We start from the raw sequence: 6,000 nt of genomic DNA, 5'->3' as shown, positions 1-6,000 counted from the left end.
TCAAAGAACTTTTACTTTTGCTCCCACCACGATTGAGTATATACTCCCTGAACAAGAGGACTTGATTACTTTAATTTCCTTTGGGATTCGACTGTACCTATGTGTGGAACTTGAGAAAATTTGACCATTTACACATCATGCGTATATCATTGCCTCTGGTTGTTGTTCCTTTCCCTTTCCCCTGCCTATCTTTTTCTAAAATCTGTTTTAGCGTGGAATAGGAGTATTCCATCTGATCTTGGCATGAAGTAGTAACCAGTGACTTGTGTGAGGTTAAAATATCAATACATTGCCTTAGTTGAATAGAGTTGCAAACCACTGAATGCCCTAGTAATGTTTCATACTGTTAACTGGTAATGATGTCGACATGAGAGTTTACTTGATGTGTTTTGTTCTGAGTTCAGCTGAAGAAGCCATCTGTCAAAACTAATGTAATAAGGGGACAAATTGCTTAGGGATATTCGACAGTGTTATTGCGAAAACCAAGAATTGAGACTGCCTATAGAAACTTTGAAAGGATTTTTCTATCTGCTTCTTCTCTTATTTATTTATAACATATGATGTGTCGAGAAACTCGAACATGATCCAGTTTAACTGACTTCTTCTCTTCTAAATTCCAAGTATTAACTCTGCTGCTACTGTTTGCGTATGGGTGTATATGAAAAATGATGTTTGCCCATTATTTAGATATCTCACTTATGAATTTGACTCAATATAAGCATGGACAATATTGATTACTGTCAACAATACGTGGACTCTTTTTTTTACAAAGCTTGATTTGGATTTCGCTGCCCTCTATAACCAGACTTTAGTGTAGTCAAACTATGTACAATTAGTTTGTTGCTTAAAGAATCTTACTTGCGATACATCTTCTACATGTTCTATTATATATATTTAAATTCCAAGTTAACTACAATCTCTTGCTAGTTTCTTGTGTTCACTTTACTAATCCTTTTCTTTTGTTCTTATGCATGAACATCACATACGAATCCGAGGGGGATCGTATCCTTCCGCATTTGGCGTTGGGTTAAAAGCCCAACACCACTCCTCTAGAGTCTGCCCCATACAGTATCAGCCAGTCCGCAGCAACACATATAAATTGTTACTAGGCCGAAGCCCAGCTGCAAACAGATCATAGCAGTCCGAATGAACCAAACCCATTTACATTATATCTACTCCTCTGTTTTCGTTTTTTTATGTGTATTTAACGTGTATTGTATTACTAACATTTTATTTGCTAATTAAGATAAACTTTAGTAACATTAAGGGGTTTAGTTTAGTAAAGGGTAGTTAATTCCACAAAGTTACATTCACTTCTATTTATATTCTAAACTACTTATATAGTATCTATAACATTTATTTGGAATCTATAACATTTATTTGGAGTCTTTGATTTTTAAATAGTATGACTATACATTTGAGTTAAAAGAATCAATATTTATTCTTTTTATCTTAGAACACTTGAAATACATATTTGTTAAAACATTAATATTAATCTTGCAATAACTTTACAAATACATTTTAATTTGCTAGTTGGCATAATTCATATTCAGAATCCGTATGAACATCACTCATTCCATATCTTTTGGTTTATTTATAATTAAACTCTTTTATTAAATCACTACTTTCCTACAAGTTTTTTTTTTTTTACTTTAAATAACATTTTACTTCTATCTAAAACTTTAGCAATACTTTAAAGATATTCTCCTAAAAATTTTATAATACTATCATTTACACTTATCCTAATTAAATTTTAGTCCGGTCGGTTAACCATTATTAATGGGTCTTAAAGGATGCCTAATACCTTCCCTTTAGACTAATTGAACCCTTATCTAGAATCTTAAGTTTCGCAGACCTTAAACAGAGTTAACTTTAAACATAACTTTAATAAACTTTAGGTGTCCTAATTCACCGTAAATAATTAGGTGGCGACTCCTTAAAATAAACAAAACAAAAACAGTAATCTCCAATATGTTGTACTCTAACTTTAACCCGGGTTAAAATGGGGTGTGACAGCTTGACGACTCTGCTGGGGACTCACTTAGGTTCTAACCATAACGGACTTAGTTTAAATAGGCTTTGTGTGCTTATTTGAAATTGCTTTATTTATTTGTTAACTATTTTTTACATGTTATTAATTGTTTATTTGATATAAACTGTTTGTTTGATATAAACTGTTTATGTGTTACTGCTTTGATAAACTGTCATTCCGGTCATATTTCTTCCACTTTTTGGAAAATTCACACTATCACACGTACACGCGAGGTGTGTTTTGCGCACCCGCAAATTTCTTTCATAGAATCCAAAATTTTAGGAGAGTTGGCGTATGCGCGGGGTGCCCGAGTAACGGGGACCGCGTAGCCTTCTCACTCGAGTTGTCCGCTCGGGAACCTTGCGTCTAGTAAACCCACTCCTAGTCAACCTAGGATAGAGCTAAACCAACACCTTTTATTAAGAGCATACATTTCATATCCTAGGAGGTTTAATACCCTTGGTGTATTAAGCCCATTAGATGACTTTATCCAAACGTCCAAGCGGGTTCACGACCCCAAGTGACACCAATCATACTTTATATGCATGTTTGAAGGATAATTGTGCCTAAATATCGACTATTTGCTCTAATTAATTAAACTTTAGGAAGAAGGGAATGACTAACGTTTCTATGACAGGTATGCATTTGCATCGGAGTACAACAAATGACGAAGATCAAGGGCATCACAAATGGAGCTAGAAAGTTAGACATAGAAATTTTATTTACTTTATTTAGATTAGGAAACACTTTATGTCGTATTCATTTGACATGTAATAAATATTACATTATTTCGTACTTTATTTTTTGAGAAATATAATTTGTTTAATTAATCAAAAGCAACGGGATGACATATTATGGCACACTTTACCCTTCAAAAAACGTTAGGCCCACCTCTGGCACAAAGAGGTCACACGCATATTAGGACGCGTTTTTTTTTTTTTTTTTTTGATATAATCCTTTACATTTGTTTGACAATTTGTTTGACTTTATTTGACGAATTATTTGCTACATGACTTACTTGACTCTATGTGATCATGACTTTACCTACTTGACTTTATGTTATGGGACTGATATCATTTTGCATTTTTTATGTTCTTATATCCCCAAAAAGAGTTGATTCGTGTCGACACCAAGACACTAACCATCCGGGATGCCAAACCAGGAGAGACTTTGAAGAATTGGACTTGTACTCCGTCCCTGATTCGCCGGGAGTCTTGGTGGATTGAACATGTAGTGAACTTTTTATAACACGATTTTCTGTTTGCTTTGCTTCATCTTTTGGAAGCTTAATTGCAAAATCTATGAATGCATTTCTGATCATCTATTATTGTTATTTTCTACTTTACTTATCAAATCTGTCAACTCTACGATTGTGACATGAAATGAACGAATAGACAACATACATCCCGAGAGAGTAGCAAAGAAAACTAGGGGACAAGACAAGATTCCACTCGAAAGAAATTGAAATAGCCGATAGGTGATGACATAAGCCTGAAAGCTAGCAATCCAAGAAGAGATCAAAAGACGACATTAGGTAAGACAACCTAGTTTGCAACCTTTCCTTTAAACCAGTTAGAACTACGCTGACCTGATTCCCATGGGGGATACGTAGGCAGCCCACATAGGGTTCGGTTGCATTTAGAACAAAAATCAAAAGATTTTGCATACATACGAACTGCGCTGACCTGATTCCCATGGGGGATACTTAGGCAGCCCACATAGGGTTTGGTTGCATTTAGAACAAAAAATCCAAAACACCTTATGCGTACGAACTACGTTCCGACCTGATTCTCATGGTGGGATACGTAGGCAACCCACATAGGGTTCGGTTGCGCTATAACAGAAAATCCAAAAATCCTTATACAGGGAAAACCACACAGGGTCTGATTCCCTCGGCGGGATTCGTACACTATCAATATATAGAACCGTCACACCTAGATAAAATCCAACAAACCCTTTACCATAGATATAACAGAACTACGCTGACCTGATCCCGTGGCGGGATACATAGACAATCCACATCGGGTTCGGTCCCTTTATTAAATTTCAAACCATTCCTTATGTACCCTACGAACTACGTTCTGACCTGATTCCTGGGAGGGATACGTAGGCAACCTATACAAGGTTCGGTCACACCACAACATAAATTTAACATACCCTTCTGAACCCAAAACTGGGGCATATTTTGAAAATATATAGACAAAAGAACGGTTGGACATCGACAATATTGAGGCTACCAGACAGGAAGTATTATAGACCAATTACTTTAGAAGTGTCACAATCCGAAGTTGGCAGAATATTTTACAACTTACGTATATATACATTTACATATATATCTTTCCTTACATACATACATTTACATATACATATTTCACAACTTATATACGTAATTACATTTCCTTATACATATACTTACATACCTACCTTTCAAATGAAATACTTTCTTTCAATTATTTCACTACTGTTCATCTACCGAGGCTTGAACGGAGATCACAAGATCCAAACAAACCAGACAAATGGAGAGCCAACAACGTCAAGCTTCGAGTCAACACGAATCAACTTCCCCCTCCCAAACTAAGAATTTTTCTTTGAGTGCAGGAACTTAAAATCGCGAGATCAACAGTCAAGTCTATCAATCAGGGCCATTGTGGCCTCGCCTCAAAAAGCCATACGGCTTTACTTCCAACCTTATCTTTTAATTTATTTTTTATCAAAATAATTTTATAACTTTATACACCTGTTTTTATAGGTTGACGAGATTGAAGGCGAATTAAATCAGGATTACGTGTCCTGAATTTGGCATGTCACGATACCATCAACATCATGAGCCAGACGGCTATTCCACCACTTTACTCCATACTTTATCAATTATTTTATCATATACTTTACCAGCTTTAACCATTTTACTCTGAACTTTGCAGGAATCATTGTTAAGTTTCCAAAGACAGCTGAAGGCATCTCCCAAGACCGCTGGAGGCATCAATATCACACCCCGAGGATAACTATACATTTTAGGCTCGTCCGCCTTTAATAGGACATCAGTTTTTCAAAAAGCATCGCATTGCATATGCACTACTGATTTTAAATGCCCGACAAAGGGACAACATCATTGTTCGTAAATGCACAGCATTTAGGCTCGTCCGCCTTTAATAGGACACTCTAGGATTGTCCGCCTTTAATAGGGCACTTTAGGCTCGTCCGCCTTTAATAGGACACAATTAGGCTCGTCCTCCTTTAATAGGATACTTTAGGCTCGTCCGCCTTTAATAGGACGCTTTAGGCTCGTCCGCCTTTAATAGGACACTTTAGGCTCGTCCGCCTTTAATAGGACATTTTAGGCTCGTCCGCCTTTAATAGGATATCATTTCTTTAAATGCCTCACACGGCATATGCATCATGTCCTCGAAAACAACCGGAGACATACTTGGGTTCGTCCACCCTAAAATAGGACATATTGGGTTCTTCCACCCTAAAATAGGATACTTGGGTTCGTCCACCCTAAAATAGGATGCTTGGGTTCGTCCACCCTAAAATAGGACATATTGGGTTCTTCCACCCTAAAATAGGATACTTGGGTTCATCCACCCTAAAATAGGATACTTGGGTTCGTCCACCCTAAAATAGGATACTTGGGTTCGTCTTGTTTGTTTGGATCTTGTGATCTCCGTTCAAGCCTCGGTAGGTGAACAGTAGTGAATCAATTGCAAGAAAATATTTCATTTGAAAGGTAGGTATGTAAGTATATGTATAAGGAAATGTAACTATACATATATAAGTTGTGAAATATGTATATGTGAATGTATGTATGTAAGGAAAGATATATATGTAAATGTATATATATGTAAGTTGTAAAATATTCTGCCAACTTCGGATTGTGACCCTTTCTAAGGTAATTGGTCTATAATACTTCCTGTCTGATAGCCTAAATCTTGTCGATGTCCAACCGTTCTTTCGTCTATATCTTTTCC

Source organism: Lycium barbarum, chromosome 1 (assembly GCF_019175385.1).
Source record: "Lycium barbarum isolate Lr01 chromosome 1, ASM1917538v2, whole genome shotgun sequence".
Lineage (NCBI taxonomy): Eukaryota > Viridiplantae > Streptophyta > Magnoliopsida > Solanales > Solanaceae > Lycium > Lycium barbarum.
The sequence above is the reverse complement of the archived record's forward strand: the minus strand, read 5'-3'. Positions refer to the sequence as shown.